The sequence below is a fragment of the Piliocolobus tephrosceles genome, chromosome 3, assembly GCF_002776525.5.
Source record: "Piliocolobus tephrosceles isolate RC106 chromosome 3, ASM277652v3, whole genome shotgun sequence".
Taxonomy (NCBI): domain Eukaryota; kingdom Metazoa; phylum Chordata; class Mammalia; order Primates; family Cercopithecidae; genus Piliocolobus; species Piliocolobus tephrosceles.
In genome coordinates this window covers 7,840,161-7,867,145 of record NC_045436.1, presented here as the reverse complement: position 1 = coordinate 7,867,145, position 26,985 = coordinate 7,840,161, and the positions used below count along the sequence as shown (strand labels likewise).

Genomic DNA, 26,985 nt, shown 5'->3' with positions numbered 1-26,985 from the left:
CTAGAGAGAGTCTACCAGGTCATCCTCAGTCTGCTGTTCCTCCTCCTGTCTGTGTTTCTTTGAGATTTCATCATTATCTTCCACAGCCTTTCCTTTTCTTCGTAATTACATTAAGTGCAAACTCAGCAGGATGACATTTCTCCAACTTCGGCTTCAGAACAGCAGTTTCTTCAGATCTGGGTGGTATATACTTTTTTACTCAATTTCTCCTGCTTTTCATTACATCTAGTAACTGTGACAAGCAAGTTCTGTTCTGTCTCAAAACCAGCCTGTCCAATAAACAACTTTCCATAGTAATTCCAGCCCTGAAGGCACTAGATAAAATGGCAGGCAGGGCAATTTGGGAAGGTGTGTATAAATGGTAAGCAGCCGTCAATGTGATTCTGTTAAGAAGTTCATCAACTGTTTTCCTCAAAATGTCTGGATTCTCCAGCATTGTATAGTAAGTCTGTGAGGAAGCACTCCAGTGGTCTATAGGGGTTGTGGATAGTCAGATGGAAATTTAAGTTGCTGTATAAAATGTAGTTCATATTCCAAACTCTGTTCAAGTGTCTCCTCCTGTCTGAGAGAACTCTCCCAAAGGTTTCCAACAAATTGGGGACTAGATACATTCAGTTTATCTACTTTATAGGCCAAAAATGCACATGTGAGCATTGTTATCCGGGAGTGATAGTTATTCCTTATTTACCTTATTTAATCCTCAAGAAAAAGCTACCTCAGATTCTCTTTCTGAGATGAGAAACCAGAAGGATGGGCTCCACAGTTAAGAAGTAAGTGATGAAGCACAGACTGTGTGCTCCTAAGTTTCTCTCTTTAACACAGAGCACAAAGTCAAATGCCAACAGGACCAAGCCATATTGAAAATGAGGGATACAGTTTGGGAATCACCCAGTGTCCTTTCTTGCTTTTTCTTGTTTCTTGTTTTTGTTTTTGTTTTTGTTTAGAGATGGGTCTTGCCATCTTGCCCAGGCTGGACTGGAACTCCTGGGCCCAAGCGATCCTCTTGCTTCTGCCTCCCGAGTAGCTGGGACTACAGACGTGTGCCACCACTGTACTAGGCTTCTTCTTGCTTTCTTTTGTCCACTCATTTTTTTATTTTTTGAGACGGAGTCTCGCTCTGTCTCCCAGGCTACAGTGCAGTGGCACAATCTCGGCTCACTGCAACCTCCGCCTCATGGGTTCAAGCGATTCTCCTGCCTCAGCCTCCCCAGTAGCTGGGATTACAGGCGCCCGCCACCATACCCGGCTGATTTTTTGTGTTTCTAGTAGAGATGGGGTTTCACCATGTTGTCTAAACTGGTCTCGAACTCCTGACCTCAGGTGACTTGCCTGCCTCTCCGCCCAGCGTGTAAACTCACTTTTAATAGAAATCAGAGTGCAGATAGCATTTCTCTGTCATGAAAAAAATGGTATAGTCACTAATTCATGATGATGCTTCAAAGTAAGGGTGCGACAAGGAGCCAGGAAGACTCTGGCAAGTTGGAGTATATGGGCATATCCTGAATGGGAAGCTCCCACACGTCCCTAGCCAGTCACTGCCATCAAGTAAGGCTGGCCCAGAGTAACCAAATCTTCCCCTTCCTCAAAAAAAACTAGAAATTCAGATTTTTATATGAAATATCCCAAGGTTTTAAATGTTAGGTTTAAAAACATGGACAAGCACCAGAGACCACAGAAGGCTTGTCTGCAGGCCAGGACACAGAGACATGTCAGCCCACAGACACCCTGGCTGTAAATCCTGGCCAGAGTCCTGTGCTGGGTATTACAGTGAAAGGATGAGATGTAGAGAAGGGAAGAAGGAGAGAGGGCGACATGCGAGACAGCTCAGAGATACATCATAAGGAAGGAAGGAAAGGCAAACACAAGACAGCGCCATTGCCCTATGGGATCATCACCCCACAAGCTCTCAGAGGAGGGAGAATTACTCCCATCTGGGGCAGCCAACGCAGGAATCGTAGATCTGAGCAGACCCTGAAAGAAGCCAAGTGCTTGAATGAGTAGAAAGGTACCTCCATGTTTCAAGATTCAGACAAAACAATGAAAGTGAAATGTTCTGAAATGCACGAGACACTCTACACATTTAAAGAAGTATTTCCTATTTACAAACTAGAGCTGGCATCATATAGGAAGTTTAATTGTCTATTTCTTGCACATAGGGGTTTGTTACCATCTTATTAAGACAACCTGTATTTTTGAAGAGTGCTGAGCTGTACAAGTTCTATTTTTAAATCAAATGGTTGTATGTGTATATTTCATACCTGGGAGTGCAAGTCACTGTATCTGTCTTATTCCATCCTTTCTTCCTTTGCATTTATTTACAGTTTCTTTGCTGAAAAAAAATCAGTTGATTGTTACGTTGTTAGTTCCATAAAGGCAGTTTTGAAAATTCAATGTGCCCGTATATTTTAAAGTGACTTTCAATAATTAGGGACTGATTTGAAATGTCCGGTAGTGGCAGTTTCCCTTTGGCTTTCGGTAACCTTTCCGTCCTCAGTCTGGTAGCTGAAGGTTTTTGGTTTGTGGCTTTTAAAGTGGTGTTAAGGGACATATTTCTGCCTCAGAACAGAGCTGTCCACCCGCACGTAGCCCAACTACACTACGCTCATGCAGTTATAAATTGAATAATAATTTAATTTTAAAATATTTAAATTTAATATTTACATTCCATATTGGGCGATACATTTTAAAGACGGCAATTTTCTGATGAATGTTTTTAATTTTAAGCACTCTAATATAAGGAATAATAAAAATGACATTTTAGACTGTTCTGAATTTAGGAGCATAAATAGAGAAATTCGGGGCCTAGTTTTCAAGAATAGATGCTAACAGAATAAACAAAATTAAACCTGTCATTATATAAAATTTTTATTCGCCCTGTGCTTGATATTCTAATATGCATTTTATGGAGTTTGTAGGAAGTTTAATTTTTCGTTTGGAGTAAAAGATAGTGTTACACAGTATAGGTGATAAATCAGGTTCTCATAGTTATGTGTGTGATCCTTAAAAGGTGAACGCACTAAATATACCTCAGAGACACAGCCATTAACCTTAAAGTGGTTGCAGATTTGACCTGTGGGAAAAAAAAGCGCAAGCGAGGTGTAGAGGTTTTTATTAATACTCCCACTATTTGGTTATAGGTATTAGAATATTTGAACGTAACGTTTATAGGCTACCTCCATAGAGTCTCCTGGAAATCTTGATTTCACTGGTTTTCCAACTTGACTTCTGCCTTCCGTTTCTGAATTCATTTCTTACTGTCGTACTACTGGCACCTAGAAGAATTTCTCTCGACTATTTTAACAAGCCTTCAGCTGACTGTTTTCCCTACCTTATCAATTCCCACTTATGTATCTTCACTCCTGTCATTAAGGCCATAAACAATGGAGTGAGTCAGACAGAAGTTTAAATTCCATTTCTGCTATCATTTAGCCCTGTGTCTTTGTGAAAATTATTTAATCTCTGTGATTTTGAATGTCTTTATTCATTAAATAAATACCTTCTCTGGTATTGTGGGGACTAAATCAGATGGGTCTATTCCCCACATCTCGACCACAGAATGTTTCTTGCCACGGATAAAGTCCCATACTGAAATGGGATGATTAGAGACACAGTCCCTCCTCAGCTCATCTAGCTCACCTTGGGTAAATCATTAGAATTCCCTAGGTCCAGCCGCCGCACCCAACAACTCAGGGGGCAGACGTGGTGACTCAGCCCGGCTGCTGTTCTTCCCGATCCACATGCTCATTGCCTCCGCACAGCTGGGGAGAGTTTCCCCACCCACATCACACTATATTTGTTCATGGATCATCTAGTAATTATTTTTTAGATTTTAAAAAGCAATATGATGCAATGAACAACAGATGCCTTCCCATCCTTTTATGCCTACACACTAGGTGTTCGAGGGCAAAGGAAACAGCAGGTACTTGATAAAAGCTGATTACGTAAATGTTCTCCCCAATACAGTGTATAGCATTAAGCTACATAATACCAAATCACTACAAGCAGCACATCTTCTAGACTTAATTTCTTTGAGTCTATGACTGAATGTTGATGCTGTTTGTACGACAAAACAATCTTTTATGTCAATATATCCACTGAAATTTTATAGAATTTTTTACATTTATTTCTACGTTATATATTAGTTTTTAAACAAATGTATACAAAAGAATATCAAAAAGTCTCATTGTTATACTATTCATGTTGCTTTTGCTATTTTTATAAAGAAAATAAAATGTTTGCAAATGTAGACACATGTGTAACATAAAGTAACGACACCTTCCTGTCCTCAGTTATTCTAAGTTGGTCATTTTATCAGTTTTATGTTTTAGTCCAGAATATATCTGTGCATATATATAGCAGCCTATGTGCACACACATTCTTTTCTTATTTATACCTTATAACATGCTAAGTAAGTGCTCACTTTTTGCTCTTTATAAAATATATATATAGGCCGGGTACGGTGGCTCACACCTGTAATCCCAGCACTTGAGAGGCTGAGGAGGACAGATCGCGAGGTCAGGAGTTCAAGACCAGCCTGGCCAATATGGTGAAACCCCGCCTCTACTAAAAATACACCTGTAGTCCCAGCTACTTGGGAAGCTAAGACAGAAGAATCACTTGAACCTGGAAGGTGGAGGTTGCAGTGAGCCAAGATTGTGCCACTGCACTCCAGCCTGGGCGACAGAGTGATTTTTTTTTTTTTTTTTTTTTTTAGAGAGGAGTCTCACTATGTCATCCAGGCTAGTCTGGAACTTCTAGGCTCAAGTAATCCACCTGCCTCAGCCTCCCAAAGTGCTGATATTCCAAGTGTGAGCCACTGTGCCTGGTCTCACTTTTTACTCTTAATACTACTCCTTGGAAACATTTCCTTATAAGTTATGCAAAACCACACAACTTTTAAAAAGTGACTCCGTAATATCCTATGATATGGCTATCTCATCATTTCCATTCTAGCTCCCTTTTCACAGTTTCCTTAGCTGTTTCCAGTTGTTGGCTACTGTCATTGCCATTGCTGCTTCAATGCGCATCCTTTTACTTTACATCTTGGAAAACTTATTTGAGTACATCCCAACTCTGTGATTAGGATCAAAAGGTGTGTAAATTTATTTGTAGCTTATTTTATTTAAAAACTTTATAATCCTTTTTCATGTTTAACCCTCGCAAAATCACTGCCCATTTTACAGATGAGACAAAGTGGGTAATTTGGTCAGAACTCATGATCAGTTAATGTGTAGAGACAAAATTAGCGCTGAAACCTTCCTGCATTCTTCATTTCTTTTCTATCACTTCAAGCTGCATTTCCAATGAATTCCAAAGAAAAGGTCATCTGGAAAATTGGGTGTCTTCATTAAATGGATTAAGGTGGTGGTTGACAAACCTTTGAAGAACCACATGGAAAGAGATGCAAAGAAAGACACGCTGTGCTGTGTTTTTCTCCCACAGACTGACCTCTTTGGAGTTACAATACAGCCAAGCTTTTTTCTTTCCTTGTTTACCAGGTTCTATGAGAGAGGATAAAGAGAAAGATATTCCTGTTGATGAAAATGATGACAGATAAAATGTGTTTGAAGGCTATAAAAACTCCTTACATCTGGAGCAGCTGGCAGCCTGGGATTGGACTCTAAGGGGAGCTCATAGATATCTAATTTGAGCAATGGTTAAAAGTAAACTTGGGAACAGCTGATTCAGTGCAGTTATCTCTGGCTCTGGGAAGTTTTTGTGATGTTTAGAGGCTGGCACATAAAAATCCACATGACACATATTTGCTGAGTCTAATATCCTTATGAAAATGAACAGGGATGATTTACAGGAATATATTAGACACAGATGTTCTTATATAAACCAGAATATAACATGATATAGGAGGTAATGAGCCATTAAAATGGGCAGAAAATACTTGCTAATGTTTCAATAATTATGTACATTGAAATACACAAATAACATACAAATATCAGTGGCGTAGAAATCAATTAGATTAGATAAATTGTTAGTCATTCAGCAAATAATTATGGCCTACGACAAATAAGGCATCTTGCTACAAATCACAAGATACAGAATCTTTGTACCTCAAGTATATTTCAGGATCACACACGAGGGATACTGTCTCCAAAATGAAGAAACCTAGTACTTTAATAAAAGCAGAGACGAGGTGGGCTAGGGCCACAAAGCTATTTAAGCTATTGTGATTTTAAGCACTAGGCTAATCTTCAGCTCAAATTCCACATTGGAGCTTTCAGGAATGAGGAAGAGGAAAAGGCAAGGGAAAGTTGACAACTTAGTTGGATAAACTTACATGACAGGATTCTGATACGACAGTTCTCCAAGCTTCATTAGGAATTTTCATTCCAAGCTCTGATACATGCTGCCCTCGTGATGCTTAAAATCTACAGAATATGATGAGCATACACAAACTTCTCTAATATGAAATGGTATAGTGATATATGTGATGTGAGTCAATAAAATAAGTACAGCTAGAACAGTAGCAGTGGGAATGGAAAGAATGAGATGACTGAAGAACCATTGCTCAGGAAGAAGCAACATGAGGGTTTTTAAGATTGGTGCAGGTGGTCTAGTGCAGTGGCTCACGCCTGTAATCCCAACATGTTGAGAGGCTGAGATGAGTGGATCACTTGAGGTCAGGAGTTCGAGATCAGCCTGGTCAACACAGTGAAACCCTGTCTCTACTAAAAATACAAGTTAGCCTGTAATCCCAGCTAATCTGGAGGCTGAGGCAGAAGAATCACTTGAGCCCAGGAGGTGGAGGTTGCAAAGAACTGAGATCATGCTACTGCACTCCAGCCTGGGCCACAAAGCAAGACTATCTCAAAAAAGATTGTTGCAGGGGATGAAAGAAAAACAAGAGGTGAAGCTCGGGATTTTGAATCTCTACTTGAGAGACAAGAAGAAAGGTGGCACTATTGGGCCAGATGCAAGGAAATGTGAGTTTGAAGTAGAGTTACCGCATGCTGAAGTCAATGAGCTGGCAGGGCTTCTGTGCAGAAATATCCAGCAGACCTTCGGAAATGCATAAATGGAGCTCTAAAGCAGTAACAGCACAAGGGTCACATGTTTGATTTTACTCTGCTTAGAAAGGATACTTGAGTACATGGGTGAAGATAGGAATATATGCAAAACAACACAGAGAGGACAAGAAAATAGACCAAGATGAGCTGTCCATCTCACTGAAGCAGGAACCAATGCAGGAATGAAAGAGTGATAAGGTTCATGAGCCATGTTTACTAACACAGAAACCGAGACAGGAAGGAGATCTGAGAAGAACTGGATGATTTGAGTTATAAAATATACCTTGCAAACAAAGGAAGTTGAGGACTGAGAAGGTGCCATTGAATTTTGTCCTGTTGGAAGTGAATGCTCAGTGCCACCAAGTGAAAATAGCACTTGGGCAGAAGTTTCTCAGCAAGGCAATTTACTTCTATAGAAGGGTGTATCGTGCGGATGGAGCAATGGCAAGAGCACACAGAACAAGGAAGGGGAAGGGGGTCTTATTCCTAACCCAGCTAGTCCCTACTGCTGTGCCTTTTCCCTATTGGCTAGTGTTAGACTGCAGAGTCTAAGCTAATTCCAAATGGCTATTTTAAAGAGAGCAAGGGTACGAGCTGGAGTGGTGGGGTGAGTAGTTTTGGTGGGAGGGGCAGTCACAGAACAGGTGACTAAGGAAACCTAAGGACACCTAAGGACAGAACAGGTGATAGAGGCTAGGAGGGGGTTGTTTACTGAAACTAGGGGCAAGGAGGGTAAAGAATGAGGAAGTCAAACTTTAAAATGGAGAACAAAGAACAGGGAAGCTGAACATACTGACATATTGGTTCTTTGAAGAGGAACTCAGAATTCATTGTACTTAACAAATTTTCTCTCTCTTGAATTTTAAAGGTAGTTAACAGGCTAAATTTTGAAGAGGAATTTACTGTATCCTACAGTCCATAGGATGTGATTGGTGATATCTGCACTTGAGCTTAGCCAGGAGGCTGGGAAGCAATGTGATTGGTGATGTTCAATGGAGAAGATGGTGGCAGAGCAAAAGCCAAATCACATCTTAGCCTTGTCTATTGCAATCACCTCTCAACTGCACTTTCTACTTCTAACCTTTCCTTTCTTCAACCATCCTTCTTTCTACCCAAAGTTATCTTTGTAAAAGCCAAATTTAGTGATATCATTCCTTTGGTTAAAATGTTTTGATGGCTCCCGTTTCCTGAGGACTTCAAAGTTCTCCCAATTGAGGTCACGCTCAACTGATACCATTTGCTACAATCAACTGTATATTATTTGCCCTTCTTTAGCAGGTCTGAATTTTTCATACCTTTTGCCTTTGCTAATGCTGCCCCTTCAAAATAAAATACCTCCTAATCTCTACCAATGGCCTACAACCTATCTCAGGTATCTCCTCCTGTGTGAGGACACCCCTAATCCTCCAGGCAAAATGAATACCTCCTCTCAATGCTTCCATAGAACTTTTCAGGGATATCTATTGGGTTACTAGATCACGTTAACTGAATAATGATTTTTTTATATATTGTGTCTCTCCTAATGTGGTACAAAACATACGACAGTATTATATTCATTCTTACAGCCCCAGTACCTAGTATTGTCCACACATGTTGTTTTTCATTGCTTTTGAATGAACAAATGCATAGAATAGCTGCTAAAATATAAGATGTTTGGGAATGGAGACAGCTGAGCATGTTTGAAGGCAGAACAGAAGGAATAAGTCAAGGGAAACGATGGCGAACGCTGAGAGAGGGAAAGGAGGAGATCATTAATGGAGCTACATCCCGAAGAAGACAGGATGAATGATATAAATAACACAGATGGTGAAGTGAGACTTGGGAAGAAAAAGAGACAAATTTGCAACTGAACCAGGAGACTGTGGACAGGAGACCATAAGTGAATTGATGATCATTGAGCCCCTTTTATCCACCAGGTACTGGGATAGGTTATGTATCTTTGCTCATTATTTAGCATTACTAGCCTTGTAACCTGTCCATTTATAGATGATCAGGCCAAATTGAAGGGTTTTAGAGTTTGGTTTTAGTCACATAAGTCAAGTTTGAATCCTAGGCCATTTTCTCTCAGTCTCCTGCTTTTTCCATGAAATAAAAATTGTCAGTGGTTGGAGGCCACAGTAGGAGATCAGGAGGACAAGGCACTTTCCACTGTTAAAAGGCAAAATTAAAGTGACTTAGAGGGAGTCTGGGCTGCATTCGTAGATAAGTGAAGCCAGAATGCCGCTTACATTCACATAGGCATATTTCATCCCGCTCCTTTACCAATTTGGGCTGAGAAAGAAAAGGCCACTGTTATGTTTTAGAGTTTCAATAATCTTCTGAATGTTTCCAGCACTTTCCCTTGGATTCAGGAAGACTGTATTAGATACTTTATTTCACAAATACCCACGAAGCACATGCTATTATGTGCTCAGCATGGGGAATTTCTTACGAGATATCAAATAAGAATCAGATATAGTCCTGAAGGAAAAGATATTTTAATGGAACTTTGATAGAAAGAAAATCACTATTCCATGAGGAGAATATTATACATGCTGTAAAAGTGATTCAAAGAAAAAGATGAGACAATAATTGATCTGAATTTAATGATATATTTGGACCAGATTATATATTAAACCAAGAAGGCAGAATAGGCATTCCATCAGAAAGAAAGGAATAAAGGAAAGGAGAGAGGAGGAGCAGAGAGAGGAGGAGAGGCGGGAAGGGGAGGAGAGGGGAGAGGAGACGAGGGAAGAGGGGAGGGGAGCAGAGGGGAGGGGAGGGGAGGGGAGGGGAGCAGAGGGGAGGGGAGGGGAGGGGAGGGGAGGGGAACAGAGAAGTTTGACTGTGAGGGACAGGAAGGTGGTTCAGGGAGCCAGAGGTAGTCTAGTGTGTATCATTGGAAAAGGCAAAAATTAAACTCTATGAGTAACATGTACAATTTTGAGTTACAGGCTAAGATATTATTAAGGTCCATACCCAGCAGGCACTAGGGAGCCACTGAGGGTTGAAGAAAACTCCAATACAGGCAGTGTGATTTTACAGATTTGGGTCAAATTTATTCTTCAAGTAAAATCCTTCTGTGGCTTCTCACCCCTGTTAGAATAAAGTCTAAAATCCACATCAGGCCCCTTCAAGTCATGCATCACCTGGTTTCAATCAAGCAGATTTTCAACTCATGATGGTGCCTCAGTCCTCCCAGCCCAGGGGTTTAACATATTCTGTTCCCCCGAAAAGGCTCTCTCCCATTCTTCCCTTGGGAAATGCCCCACTTTCTCTCAAATCTCATCAGACACATCACTTTCTCAGGAAGAAATGATCCTCTGGTATTCTAGGCTAGATGAGTTCCCCTAGTTATACCTTCAAGGCAAACTGTCCTTTCCAACATCGAATTAGAATTGTAATTCTATACATATTTGGATCATTACTTGGTAATGCCTGTCTGCCAAATTAAACTGTAAATTCCATGAAAGCAAGAACTATGTAAAACCAGCTAATAAACATTATCTCCGTGTCTAACGCAGAAGAGTAATACATAAATCGGCTCAAGCCTATGAATGGTTGAAAATGACTTATTTGATGTAAGGCCCTGAGATGAAAAGACAAGGAAGCTGTTAGACATCTAGAAAAAGGGTTGTTGAAAGTATGACACGAACAGAAATGGAGAGCTGTGTTTGAGATGTATTTTACGAGTAGAAGCAGGCCAGGCATGGTGGCTCACACCTGTAATCCCAACACTTTGGGAGGCTAAGGGGGCAGATCACGAGGTCAGGAGATCGAGACTGTGCTGGCCAACATGGTGAAACCCTGTCTCTACTAAAATTACAAAAATTAGCTGGGCGTTGTGGCGCCTGCTTGTAATCCCAGCTACTTGGGAGGCTGAGGCAGGAGAATCGCTTGAACCTGGGAGGCGGTGGGAGCAGTGGCCGAGATCACGCCACTGCAATCCAGCCTGGCAACAGCGAGACTCTGTCTAAAAACAAACAAACAAAAAGAGTAGAAGCAGTGGGACTTGAAATTTATTGGATGGATGATGTCTAAGTAATTTGAGAGGCCTGATAAAAAAAATATGTAACATGTTCCATTGATTTTCTGTCTTTCCTGATTTTAAAGAAATCCTTTCTCAGGTCAACTACAGTATCTCCCAATATTGCCATTCCTTTTATCTTATGCATTCTTTATAGAACAGTCTAAAAATATTTATTGAGTACCTACTATGTGCCTGGCACTCTTATGGGTGCTTGAAACATATCAGCAAACAAAGCAAGCAAAGATCCCTACATTCGTGGAGCTTACATTTTTGGCAGAAAGATACAGAACCTAAAGAGTAAACTGCAGATATAAGCATATTATAGTGTGCATTCAAAGGTGGTAGGTATAGGAAAAAGAAAAGTAGAACAGTGTAAAAGGGATCGATAGAAACAGCCCAGTGGCACTACCCCAGTTATCTAGAGCACGTAACATGTATTAATTTTAAAAGCATCTCTCTTTTCTTGTTTGTTTTACCTTTCATGAAACCCAGAAACTTTCCAAGTAGGCATTCAATGAAATGTAATTGCTCCTTTTCTCATCTGTTTCCTGGAGATAAAATCCTCAAGGGCAGAGAAGAAGCAGGATATCACAGAAGTGGGAAGAAAGCTTCCTGGTTGGAGCTGGGAGGGAAAGTTCTGTACTAGTACCCTACCCATCAGTTCAGGAGATCTCAGCGCCTCTCCCGACACAGCGCTCAGCATCTCAGCATCTTAACATAGTTCCTCAAACTTCCTTTTTTTTTTTTTTTTTTTTTTGAGACAGGGTCTTGCTCTGTGGCCCAGGCTGGAATGCAGTGGCATTATCTCAGTTCACTGCAACCTCCGCCTCCCAGGTTCAAGGGATTCTCATGCCTCAACCTCCCGCGAGGCTGAGACTGCAGGTGCCCACCATGACACCTGGCTAATTTTTGTATTTTTAGTAGAGACAGGGTTTCACCATGTTGGTCAGGCTGGTCTCAAACTCCTGACCTCAAATGATCCACCCGCTTCAGCCTCCCAAAGTGCTGGGATTACAGGCGTGAGCCACTGCACCTGGCCTGTTCCTCAGACTTCTAACCAACTCCTTAATTTTGTTATTATACTCTGAAAATATTTTCTTAGGCTACTTTTCTATTTCTCACTTTTCATCAGTTTCTTCTCTCCAAAAGTCTTTCATGGCCTTACTAACCTACAGGAAAGCACTGGACAATGCCTTTTATTTGTGGGTGAAAGTTATTTCAAATAACTAGTTTGCTACGTTTAATTTTTCATTCATGAATTATAATTTTTTCATGGCTTTCTGAATAGTATTAATAAAATTTGCATATTCATTCTAACAGTAAATAACATAATAAAAGATAATAAATATTTAATGGCTTTTCCTTAACTTTTAGAAAACAGTTGGAACAATTCAACCTGTTAAGACAGTGTTTACTTAGAAACTGACTTCTCAAAACAGAAGGTAGATACATTTTTTAATTGCTCATAACCTAAACAGTAAGAAAAGAATAAATTAACTTCTTCATTATCTTAGTCTACAGGAAGACTATTTTTTAAATGAAAGAACAGTTTGTTAAATAGATTCCAATTATTTAAATCAATTAAAACTTAACTACAACAAGTTTAAAAGTCAAATATTTAATTATTATTTTCATTTATTCCCAATAATGGAGTTATTTTGTTATATTAAATTAAATGTACTGATTATTTTGGCTTTGGGCAGACATGACTTTAATGTGTTTATAGGTTTTCAATTAATACATCAGTGATTTCCATAAAATTCTAGATGCTAGACTTCTCCTTTAAAAAAAAAGAAGTTTAATACTCCTCATTTCTTCCTATCTGTCTGCTTCATTCATGTATACATTCATATTCTCCTCTGTCCCTGAAGGTATATAAATTGACAATCTCAGTTCATTGATCAAAGAAAAAGTATCAGAAATGAACCCTATTCCTCAAAAGGCTTGCAACGTAGTAAGAGTGACAAAAAATAAGTAATAAATTCAAAAAATAATTAAATACAAAAAGGCAACTTTAATAGGATGTTAACTTTGTTAACATATATTGAATTTTCAGTTGAGATACTATCCCCACTCCTCAAAACAAAACAAAACCTGGGAGCAATGCCATAGGTGCCAAACCACCTCAAAGGTAGGAAACAGACATTGAGGACTGATCCAATGTGAGAGAATAAGAATTCCTTTGGGAAGCTGTTGGAGAGTTGTGGTACCATGATACCAGGCAGGGGAGTGTTTCCCTGTAACCTTAATCCAGTTGAGGAGGACTTAAGCACAGTCACCCAAAATGTTTAATGTGTGTCTTTGGTATCTCAGAAACCCAGAGACTGATGTCTGACTTTTCCAGCACCAACTTGGTGGCCTACTGGAACAGAAAGAGCTGAGCTGGGAGTAAGCTACACAAACATCACAGGGTTCCTCCCCAGCAGAAGCAAAGCCTGTGTGTGTATAAGTGTGTGTGTGTGTGTGTGTGTGTGTGTGTGTGTGTGGCTGGTGTATTGGCAAGAAAAAAATTAGAGAAAGATTTGAGGTTTTGGTTTGACACTGAATTCAACTTTTTAAAACCAAACCTGAGGGGCCATTAACTTTTTACCTGAGAGTCATCTTTAAAAGGATGAGATTACTTGAGATTTTACCCCAAGGCCTGGAACTACAGTTTGTTAGGTCGAAAGGTGGCAGGAGAAGGAAACGATGACATTGTTTCCTTCAAGTGCCCTTTCTAGTCCTGTGCTTTCAGTGAAGTGACACAATCGATTGGAGTGCAGGACCACCAAGTTCACTATGAAATATAGAAAATTATTCATCCAAATAAAAGAGATGCATGTGCATTGCAGAGAACAACACAATTTTCATGAAAAAAGATTGGCAAAGAGTTGGGGGCCAGTTACAGAAAACTTTAGAGTTGGGACATCATGAAGTCTGGGGACACATTCAACTGTGGCCGCGTCGCCTTAAAAGCTCAGCGGATCATTCTGCAAAACTAATTAAAACCTGAAAATTGACTTTGGACATAGAGAATAAAAATACACTATGTCTTCAAATGCTCTGCATTTTCTTTAAGAAATTTCTACTAAATGGCTTATCAAAGCCTGCTATTAGCCCCCACTGTTAAATATACCAAGTAAATCAAGATGTAAACAAACATATTAAACTACCATTTCGTTAAGAGCACAATTTGAAAGTTAATCGGATAAGAAGTGAATAAAGACAGGAAAGGAAACAGTGTGAGTGAGTGGTTCAAAAGAAGTGATAGACTGGAAACATCATTTGAAGAGCAATACAGCGAAGAAGTAGATCAAAAGATACCTCCTCCCAGGAGTTTCTTGTGTCACTTAAAATAATTTTTCATGTATGGAGGTAAGCATGGTTCTAGGAAGAGAATTTTGAACTTAAAATCAGTGGGTAAAAACTGTTGTTGTACCTAGTTGTACATCAAACTCCTGAGTATATTAATTGTACACTCATTGTATGAGTGAGTATACTAATTTATGCTAATTGTTGGGAAAGACAGTGCCCCCCTCCGTCTCTTGGGCTCTTACATGTCTTACTGGGTTTATCAAGAATGCAAAGCACTGACGGCTCTTTTCTGGGGCTGTTTCTCAGGGTCATGTTTGCAGAGCAACCTAGACAGATGATGTCAAGTCTCTCTCTGGGACAAAGATCTTGTTTTCTTACTGCTTGCTCTAAAAGCAATGGATTCCCCAAATTCAGTGTTCCCTGGCTACAGGCAAACCCACTGTGAGTGTAGCATCCATCTGGGCCCCTCCACATCACTCCCATGAGATTTGAAGAAGGGACAAAGGAAACAAACACAAACATGATGATGCTCATGCTGCTGACTGAGCTTTGAGTGCCGAAGTCCTTTGTTTCTGACCCAGGAGTCTTGTGTTTTGTGCCAGTATCCAGGAAGCATTAATTGGCTAGTTTACTTGCTTGTATGCAGGGTGAAATATCAGACCCGACATCATCATTGATATGTGTAGTCTTTACCATGCACATGACTTCCCCTGGTTAGGTATATCACTCAGGAATATTCAAAATACTGTATTTGGAATATTATGTTATGCTACTAGTCTAATCATTCCTTACTTGTTGGAGAACTGTTCATTGTTACTGCCTCAAAGCAAATTAATAACATGTATATACCTGAATAATTCAGAATCCTTTCCTTACTTTTTTAAGATTAAGCTTGATCAACAATTTCTCTTCATTTGAACCTCCCAGCTCTTCCCCTTTTCACCAATTTGTATTAGCTCTCTTTCTCCTCCAGAGACCTGTTTGAACACACAAGACACACAACTTGAATTAAAAATAGAGAGATGGTCTGTTGGGGTCTCTTCTCTACTCATACTGTGACATTGATTGCAACTTGAACATGCCAAGGAGTTACCTCAACCTTATAACAATATATAAAATAATAAACAGATGTGGCAACATAAAAATATTGCTATAATCTTGTAAACGGCAGGTTGAAGTAAGATAATTATGAGGATGAATAGCCTTATTAGTGTCAAATACAATAGTATTTTCCGTAAGTGTGTGACAGAGCGTCTTCTATTCCTTTGCAACCAATGGTGAAGACTGGTGGAAATATGAACTTTTTCTCAGATTCATAAAGGCAGAAGAAGAGATAGTGACATAATTATAATTATATTAAGAAGCATGGTTGATTGGTTGTCAGCACACTTACATTTAACAGTCTTGGGTGTTTTTACATGATAATGGCATAATGACAGTAATGAACTTAGAAGTTATTCTTAGCAAAGTATCACAGCAGAGTGCAATCGATTTCTGCAGAAGCTATAAATGCAATCTCCAACCTTATAGGTTATTGTAAATGCAAAGCACAAATTCTCATTCATAACTACTTAATTAAAGAACATTATTGGTTTACCTGTAATTGCTTTAATTTATCACAGTGTTACAATTTATAAGTAATGTGTGTTATTCTTCAGTAGTTTTATTGTAATTACACATAATTTACAATTCACATTACCGGATTTCTAATTATCCTCTAAATATTCTTGGTTATAAAAATGAAAATACTATTTTAAGGAGAATAGGATAATTAACAATGTATTAAATCTATTGGCTGTCAAGCATTTAACAAACAATAAAGTCAACTAATTCAGGCAATTTCGTTGATGGGTTATAAAATTTTATAAAGTTATGGAGTGCAACTTAGTCATTCCTTGAGACGCCACCATTAATAATGCTGTTTCAAATTAATCTTGGTAGAACTCTGGTCCACATTATACTTGGCAAAACAACACATCCAGCATCTCCTTTTATGTTTGGGTGGATGGCACTGGAGAGGGGCCAGTGTAGGTATCCATCAGAATATTCCTAAACAAGCTTTCCTAACGTTAGAGTTTCCAAGTTACTTGACTTAGAAGGTGGAATGGTGACAATTTCAATCTATTGAATCTATTGTGATTCTAGAGATTGGGAAAGATAATGTGGTTAGCTTAGTAAAATCACTATTTTGAATTTCCTTCAAAGTTTGTAAACAGCCTTGTTTTGGCATGATGTAGCAGTAGGCCAAAGTCACATGACCTCACCCTTTCATTTGAAGATAACTAATGAAAGACATATGGTGAGCCATAATGTTCTATAGAATATGCAGCCACCTCTACAGTGTGGTTTGAAAGGTCTTCAAAATTCAGTATCTTTTAAATAAACCTGAAATTTCTATCATTAGAAACAATCCTTGCGGTTAGGCATTGATCCAGAAAGCTTCCATAAATGCAACTGTAATATGTACACTGAATGAAATATGAATGGTCTTCATCACTGAATTCACAAGAATTCATTTTTAGATGAGTTGATATCAGGCAAGAGGTAGAAGGGACAGAGAAAATACTGTCAGAAAATAAAGAAGATAAGAAAGTTCTGTTGAGGCAAGAAACCTAGCTAAAGTAACATAAAACTATGTACGGTAGGATGGGGATATGTCCAGCAACCCAAAGAACCTTGTGATGTTTCTGTGTGCCAGGACAGAATAGATCATTGAAGAAAATTGAGACTGGCATCCTTGCTTGGTAAGTTGGTCTAAGACCAATCATAAAATCTCCCTGCTAAGGTTTTTTGGGTTTTGGGGTTTTGTTGTTGTTTTAAATCCTGGTCCTCGAAGCTATTGCACTTCCCTACCTTTAATGAAAATGGAGCTTTCTATCATTCAGAATAAAAATAATTGATTATAACTTTTTAAATGGTATCAAAAGATATGGTCCTGGTGTGGCTGGCAAAATGGCCAAATAGGAACAACTCCGGTCTGCAGCTCCCAGCAAAATCAATGCAGAAGGCGGTGATTTCTGCATTGCCAGCTGAGGTACCCAGCTCATCTCCTTGGGACTGGTTAGACAGTGGGTGCAGCCCATGGAGGGCAAGCAGAAGCGGGGCGGGGTGGGGGGCATCGCCTTACCCAGAAAGTGCAAGGGGTCTGGGAACTCCCTCCCCGAGGCAAGGGAAGCCGTGAGGGACTGTGCTGTGAGGAACGGTACACTCCAGCCCAGATACCACACTTTTCCCATGGTCTTCGCAACCCACAGACCAGGAGATTCCCTCCGGTACCTACGCCACCAGGGCCCCGGGTTTCAAGCACAAAACCAGGCAGTTGTTTGGGCGGACACCAAGCTAGCTGCAGAAGTTTTTTCATACCCCAGTGGCACCTGGAATGCCAGTGAGACAGAACCATTCACTTCCCCGGAAAGGGGGCTGAAGCCAGGGAACCCAGTGGATCCTACCCCTGCGGAGCCCAGCAAGCCAGGATCCACTGGCTTGAAATTCTCACTGCCAGCACAGCAGTCTGAAGTTGACCTGGGAAGCTCCAGCTTGGTGGAGGGAGGGGCGTTTGCCGTTACTGAGACCTGAGTAGGTGTTTTTCCCCTCACAGTGTAAATAAAGCCACCAGGGAGTTCAAACTGGGTGGAGACCACAACTGCTCAGCAAAGCCGCTGTAGCCAGACTGCCTCTCTAGATTCCTCCTCTCTGGGCAGGGCGTCTCTGAAAGAAAGGCAGCAGCCCCAGTCAGGGGCTTGTAGATAAAACCCCCATCTCCCTGGGACAGAGCACCTGGGGGAAGGGGCAGCTGTGGGCACAGTTTCAACAGACTTAAACATTCCTGCCTTCCTGCTCTGAAGAGAGCAGTGGCTCTCTCAGCACAGTGCTCAAGCTCTGCTAAGGGACAGACTGCCTCCTCAAGTGGGTCCCTGACCCCTGTGCCTCCTAACTGGGAGACACCTCCCAGCATGGATTGACAGACACCTCATACAGGAGAGCTCCAACTGGTATCTGGTGGGTGCCCCTCTGAGACAAAGCTTCCAGAGGAAGAAACAGACAGAAATCTTTGCTGTTCTGCAGGCTCGTCTGGTGATACCCAGGCAAACAGGGTCTGGAGTGGACCTCCAGCAAACTCCAGCGACCTGCAGCAGAGAGGCCTGATTGTTACAAGAAAACTAACAAATAGAAAGGAATAGAATCAACATCAACATAAAGGACATCCACAAAAAAAGCCCACCGAAGGTCATCAACATCAAAGGCCAAAGGTAGATAAATCCACGAAGATGAGGAAAAACCAGTGTAAAAAGGCTGAAAATTCCAAAAACCAGAACGCCTCTTCTCCTCCAAAGGATCACAATTCTTCACCAGCAAGGGAACAAAACTGGATGGAGAATGAGTTTGATGAGCTAACAGAAGTAGGCTTCAGAAGGTAGGTAATAACAAACTCCTCTGAGCTGAAGGAGCATGTTCTAACCCAATGCAAGGAAGCTAACAACCTTGAAAGAAGATTAGACGAATTGCTAACTAGAATAACCAGTTTAGAGAAGAACATAAATGACCTGATGGAGCTGAAAAACACAGCACAAGAACTTCGTGAAGCATACACAAGTATCAATAGCCGAACCGATCAAGCAGAAGAAAGGATATAGGAAACTGAAGATCAACTTGATGAAATAAAGCATGAAGACAAGATTAGAAAAAAAGCAATAAAAAGGAATGAACAAAGTCACCAAGAAATATGGGACTATGTGAAAAGACCAAACCTATGTTTGATTGGTGTGCTTGAAAGTGACGAGGAGAATGGAACCAATCTGGAAAACACTCTTCAGGATATTATCCAGGAGAACTTCCTCAGGCTAGCAAGACAGGCCAATATTCAAACTCAGGAAATAAAGAGAACACCACAAAGATACTCCTCAAGAAGAGCAACTCCAAGACACATAATTTTCAGATTCACAAAGGTTGAAATGAAGGAAAGAAATGTTAAGGGCAGCCAGAGAGAAAGGTTGGGTTACCCACAAAGGGAAGCCCATCAGACTAACAGTGGATCTCTCTGCAGAAACCCTACAAGCCAAAAGAGAGTGGAGGGCCAATATTCAACATTCTTAAAGAATTTCAAACCAGAATTTCATGTCCAGCAAAACTAAGCTTCATAAGCAAAGGAGAGATAAAATCCTTTACAGACAAGCAAATGCTGAGAGATTTTGTCACCTCCAGGCTTACCTTACAAAAGCTCCTGAAGGAAGCACTAAATATGGAAAGGAAAAACCAGTACCAGCCACTGTAAAAACATTCCAAATTGCAAAGACCATCGACACTATGAAGAAACTGCATCAACTAACTGGCAAAATAACCAGCTAGCATCATAATGACAGGTTCAAATTCACACATAACAATATTAACCTTAAATGTAAATGGGCTAAATGCCCCAATTAAAAGACACAGACTGGCAAATTGAATAAAGAGTCAAGACCCATCAGTGTGCTGTATTCAGGAGACCCATCTCACATGCAAAGACACACATAAGATCACAATAAAGGGATGAAGGAATATTTACCAAGCAAATGGAAAGCAAAAAAAAAAAAAAAAAAAAAAAAAAAAAAAAAAAAAAAAAAAAAAAACAAAAAAAAAAAAAAAAAAAAAAAAAAAAAAAAAAAAAAAAAAAAAAAAGCAGGAATTGCAATCCTAGTCTCTGATAAAACAGATTTTTAAACCAACAAAGATCAAAAAAGACAAAGAAGAGCATTACATAATGGTAAAGGGATCAATGTAACAAGAAGAGCTAGCTATCCTAAATATATATGCACCCAATACAGGAGCACCCAGATTCATAAAGCAAGTTCTTAGAGAACTACAAAGAGACTTAGACTCCCACACAATAATGGTGGGACACTTTAACACCCCACTGTCAATATTAGACAGATCAATGAGACAGAAAATTAACAAGGATATTCAGGACTTGAACTCAGCTCTGGACCAAGCAGACCTAATAAACATTTACAGAACTCTCCACCTCAAATCAACAGAATATACATTCTTCTCAGCACCACATTGCATTTATTCTAAAATTAACCCCATAATTGGAAGTAAAACACTCCTCAGCAAATGTGTAAGAATGGAAATCATAACAGTCTCTCAGACCACAGTGCAATCAAATTAGAACTCAGGATTAAGAAACACATTCAAAACTGCACAACTACATGGAAACTGAACAACCTGCTCCTGAGTGACTACTGGGTAAATAGCAAGATTAAGGCAGAAATAAGTTATTTGAAACCAGTGAGAACAAAGACACAATGTTCTAGAATCTCTGGGACAGAGCTAAAGCAGTGTTTAGAGGGAAATTTATAGCACTAAATGCCCACAGGAGAAAGCTGGAAATATCCAAAATCGACACCCTAACACCACAACTAAAACAACTAGAAAAGCAAGAGCAGGCAAAATCAAAAGCTAGGGAAAAACAAGAAATAAGTAAGATCGGAGCAGAACTGAAGAAGATAAAAACAAGAAACACCATTCAAAAAACCAATGAATCCAGGAGCTGGTTTTTTGAAAATGTTAACAAAATAGATAGACCACTAGCCAGACTAATAAAGAAGAAAAGAGAGAGGAATCAAATAGACACAATAAAAAATGATAAAGGGGATGTCACCACTGATCCCACAGAAATACAAACTAACATCAGAGAATACTATAAACACCTTTATGCAAATAAACTAGAAAATCTAAAAGCAAACGGATAAATTCCTGGACACATACACCCTACCAAAACTAAACCAGGAAGAAGTCTAATCCCTGAATAGACCAATAAAAAGTTCTGAAATTAAGGCAGTGATTAGTAGTCTACCAACCACAAAAAGCCCAGGACCAGACAGATTCACAGCCGAATTCTACCAGAGGTACAAAGAAGAGCTGGTACCATTCCTTCTGAAACTATTCCAAACAATAGAAAAAGAGGAACTCCTCCCTAACTCATTTTGGAGGCCAGCATCATCCTGATACCAAAACCTGGCAGAGACACAACAAAAAAAGAAAATTTCAGGCCAATATCCCTGATGAACATTGATGCAAAATCTTCAATGAAATACTGGCAAAACGAATCCAGCAGCATATCAAAATCTTATGCATCACAATGGAGTCGGCTTCATACCTGGGATGCAAGGCTGGTTCAGCATACACAAATCAATAAATGTAATCCATCACATAAACAGAACCAATGACAAAAACCACATAATTATCTCAATAGATGCAGAAAAGTCCTTTGACAAAATTCAACTCCCCTTCATGCTAAAAACCCTCAATAAACTAGCTATTAATGGAACATATCTCAAAATAATAAGAGCTATTTATGACAAACCCACAGCCAATATCATACTGAATGGGCAAAAGCTGGAAGCATTCCCTTTGAAAACTAGCACAAGACAAGGATGCCCTCTCTCACCACTTCTATTCAACATAGTGTTGAAAGTTCTGGCCAGGGCAATAAGGCAAGAGAAATAAATAAAGGGTATTCAACAGGAAGAAAGTCAAATTATCTCTGTTTGCAGATGACATAATTGTATATTTGGAAAACCCCATCGTCTCAGCCCAAAATATCTAAAGCTGATAGGCAACTTCAGCAAAGCCTCAAGATATAAAATCAATGTGCAAAAATCACAGCATTCCTATACACCAATAATAGACAAACAGAGAGCCAAATCATGAGTGAACTCCCATTCACAATTGCCACAAAGAGAATAAAATACCTAGGAATACAACTTACAAGGACTGTGAAGCACCTCTTCAAGGAGAACTACAAACCACTACTCAAGGAAATCAGAGAGGACACAAACAAATGGAAAAACATTCCATCTCATGGATAGGAAGAATCAATATCATGAAAATGGCCATACTGCCCAAAGTAATTTATAGATTCAACGCTATTCCCATAGAGCTACCATTGACTTTCTTCACAGAATTAGAAAAAACTACTTTAAATTTCATATGGAACCAAAAAAACAGCGCATATAGCCAAGACAATCCTAAGCAAAAAGAACAAAGCTGGAGGCATCATGCTAACTGACTTCAAACTATACTACAAGACTACAGTAACCAAAACAGCATGGTACTGGTACCAAAATAGATATGTAGAGCAATGGAACAGAACAGAGCCCTCAGAAATAATGCCACTTATCTACAACCATCTGATCTTTGACAAATCTGACAAAAACAAGCAATCGGCAAAGGATTCCCTATTTAATAAATGGTATTGGGAAAACTGGCTAGTCATATGCAGAAAACTGAAACTGGACCCCTTCCTTACATCTTATACAAAAATTAACTCAAGACAGTTTAAAGACTTAAATGTAAAACCTAAACCCATAAAAACCCTAGAAGAAAACCAAGGCAATACCATTCAGGACATAGGCATGTGCAAAGACTTCATGACTAAAACACCAAAAGCAATGGCAACAAAAGCCAAAATTGACAAATGGGATCTAATTAAACTAAAGAGCTTCTGCACAGCAAAAGAAACTATCATCAGAGTGAACAGGCAGCCTACAGAATGGGAGAAAAATTTTGCAATCTATCCATCTGACAAAGGGCTAATATCCAGAATCTACAAGAAACTTAAACAATTTTACAAGAAAAACAACCCCATCAGAAAGTGGACAAAGAATATGAACAACACTTCTCAAAAGAGGATATTTATGTGGCCAAAAAACATATGAAGAAAAAGCTCATCATCACTGGTCATTAGAGGAATGCAAATCAAAACCACACAATGAGATACCATCTCACGCCAGTTAGAATGGAGATCATTAAACAGTCAGGAAACAACAGATGCTAGAGAGGATGCGGAAAAATAGGAAGGCTTTTACACTGTTGGTGGGAGTGTAAATTAGTTCAACCATTGTGGAAGACAGTGTGGCAATTCCTCAAGGATCTAGAACCAGAAATACCATTTGACCCACTGATCCCATTACTGTGTATATACCCAAAGGATTATAAATCATTATGCTATAAAGACACACACACACGTATGTTTATGGCAGCACTGTTCACAATAGCAAAGATTTGGAACCAACCCAAATGCCCATCAATGATAGACTGGATAAAGAAAATGTGGCACATATACACTGTGGAATACTGTGCATCCATAAGAAAGAATGAGATCATGTCCTTTCCAGGGACATAGATGAAGCTGGAAGTTTCTCAAGAAACTAACACAGGAACAGAAAACAAACCACCGCATGTTTTCACTCATAAGTAGGAGTGGAACAATGAAAACACATAGACACAGGGAGGGGAACATAACACACTGGGGCCTGCCAGGGAGTCGGGGGCAAGGGGAGGGAAAGCATTAGGAGAAGTAGCTAATGTAGATGACAGGTTGATGGTTGCAGCAAACCACCATGGCACGTGCATACCTATGTAACAAACCTTCAGGTTCTGCACATGTATCCCAGAACTTAAAGTATAATAAAAAATAAAATAAGAAAATGTGTGACTGCATGAACCTTTCTGAAGCCTAATCAAACCTGAGGTTAGAAGTTCCTGAATTGAACTTTAGAAAGAGTAATAAATATATTGTCTTGCAGTTATCAATCAGAAAAAAAAGATGTGGTCCTAAAATCATAAATTGTATTTACAGTTCAAGGCATATCACCATAACTGCCAATCATCTACTAAATTCATCTGCCTTGAAATTTGGTTGTCGGCCGGGCGCGGTGGCTCAAGCCTGTAATCCCAGCACTTTGGGAGGCTGAGACGGGCGGATCACGAGGTCAGGAGATCGAGACCATCCTGGCTAACACGGTGAAACCCCATCTCTACTAAAAATACAAAAAAAAAAAAAAAAAAAACAATTAGCTGGGCATGCTGGTGGGCGCCTGTAGTCCCAGCTACTTGGGAGACTGAGGCAGGAGAATGTCATGAACCCGGGAGGCGGAGCTTGCAGTGAGCAGAGATCCATCCACTGCACTCCAGCCTGGGTGACAAAGCAAGACTCCATCTCAAAAAAAAAAAGAAAGAAAGAAATTTGGTTGTCATGAATAAGCTAAGTCCCATTTTGAAATAGTACACCAATTATACTCACAACCATGAACTGTTAATAGCACAAATCTATTCTATGAACTTTTGTCATCTAATATTGAAATACTCACACCCCCATCCAGTACCGCATTATATTCAGAGACATAACCAAAGAGGCTTCCAAAGACTGTAGCCATTTCCAGCAAATCAAGGGTTAATAGGTCTATCTTGTGTCTTCCATTAGTGGGTGTCACTGTGAAGAAATTAACAAAGCCCTATTCTGAAGACTTTCGGGACCAGCTTGGAAGCATTTTGTGATAATGGTGCTCATTGTAACTGGATTTGACCTGTGGTTAATTCATATCAGCAACTAAAAATGCAGGCATTTAACTACACTGAATTTAATTCTAGCCCAAACCAAGCTTTTTAGTCAGCCTACAATATCACAAGAAATATTGTAGAATTGAATAGTTAGCTGCATTCAATCAGACTCAATATATTTTTTGTGTATTTTTAGGTGAGAAATGTGAAATTAAGGTGTATGGGATGTCTGCATTTCCTTCTCTTCCTGGCTGTCTTTATTTAATATGCTCAAATCCGTTATTAGGTAATGAATGTGTCTCAATTATTTCTAGAAACAGGTTGATGAAACTGACTTTTCTACAGTAAAATTCCCCTTTGTGTGTGTGTGTGTTTTGTGTGTGTGCTTTTAAATCACACTTAAACATACACAGGGATATGATGTTGGACAATGCGCTAATTGAAGGGAAGAGTTTAATGGACCTCACAGAGGGTAAGGACAAGCCGTACCTCAGTTGATTGCTTCTCGCTTAGGACTCAAATGCTATCCCATTCTTACTTCTGGGTATGACTTGAGTCTGTACAGCGCACTGCATAAATGATTTTCCATGGCTTTTTAAAAGGCGGTGCATATTAATATTTTAAACTGAAGTAATTGCTTCTTGCTCAGCAATGGGTTTCATTTATGAGTGTTTATCCTCAGCAAATGGAAAGTATGGTTAATCTCAGTTAAAAATTGGTTCTTTAAATAGCTCTAATTACATTCTGTTTATATTTATATGTATTAGACACTTAAGATTTAATCGGTAGCAGTTCTAACAAACCATAATGTTTATTAGCTGGTTTTAAATTATTGTTATGGATGGGAGTTGAATAAGAAAATAAGTGATTTGTCTACTATCAAACACAGAAAATAAAAGATGGATCAATGCTTAAAAATGAGTTTTTAGCATAGCTTCAAATTTTAATATAATTTATGAGAAAGAGGTCATATTAGGTCAATTCGTTTTCTTTTTTCTTTATTTTTTAAACTCTAACAATAGAAAAAAAATGTGGTGTCTAATGGCATAAGATTCGTGGAGCTTTTGTTTTCAAAAATTATTAAGATCCTTGTGTTCGAGTGCTAGAAAAGAAGGAACTAAATTTTGCATTTTAATTCATATTTATTCAGAAGAAAAACTTACATGAGATATAACATGTTGATTTTTTAATGAAAAAAATTTAAGTTGATGTGATGCTAGGTTAAGTCAGTTTAAATTGCTTAAATTCTATATTTTGATTAAACAGAAAAGACCTTGTTGGATTCTGCTTCTTCCCTGAGAAATTTATCAAAGGACTTCCTCTAATCTTTGAATAAGACTTCTGAATTACACATGGCTCACACACAGTGAGTTAGGAAACTCACAGTCATTTTATTGACATTTAATTTTCAATTTGTTTTATTGTAATTTTCAAGATATGCAAAATGAAGTATAATTCAAAAGACAATTTATTAATAACACCTGTATCTCTATGGAACTAAAAACATTTGTGATTATTTTCAAAAGGCAACAGTATTCCCAGAAAAGAAGTTTGTAGAATTATTAGTGTCATTTTATAAATAAGGAAGATGAGGCAAATATTACAACTTCTTTACATTGTGAAAAATGTAATCATTTTATCTCCACCTTAAACTCCGAGCTCTGTCCCAAGAGCTATAAGCCACCATAGCCTGCTAGGCTAGTTCTTCTTTTGTAGAAACTCATTCCTCTTTTGTTTTCTATTTCTGTTGCTACTTTCTAGAGAATGTCCTTGTTACCTTATGCCTGAAAACAAAGCCTTGCAAATTCAGTCTAGTCTCTCTCTGCCCAGCTACAGGACTCCACTATGGCACTTGTCCCCTTAAGCACCCACAATCATGCCACTCTTCACTCTCAAAGCTGCCAGGAGATGGCCCCTCTCTATTGGATAAAAGCCCATGTGCTCGTCTCTGCATGCCAGGCACTTCTGGATCCGGTGCCTTTACCAGGCCTTCCAAACTTACCTCCCAGTGGTCTGCAAAACTCTCGAATCCCAGCCAAGTCTCATGTCCATCTCAGGTTTTTCCTCCTCTGTACTGATGCCTTTCCATTTTCTTGAAGGATATTCTACCGACATCGGGCCTTATGGAAATCTCCCCTATTCTTGAAGCCACAGACAAACCTCATTGCCAATATGTCACGTTCCAGATCTGGGTTCCGAATGCATTTGTTTTATATCATTCATACGTCATGTATCCTATTTACCTCATTGCATAAATATTCATATCCTTGTTCATGTCCAAGCTATGTAACGCTAGCTTGGCGCATAATAGGTACTCAGATCATATTTGTAAATAGATAT

General features: G+C 39.3%; 1 pseudogene; it reads right to left on the bottom strand.

The window, feature by feature from the left end:
• On the bottom strand, positions 1-26,760 carry LOC111548507 (annotated as a pseudogene).
• Positions 26,761-26,985: the final 225 nt, after the last annotated feature.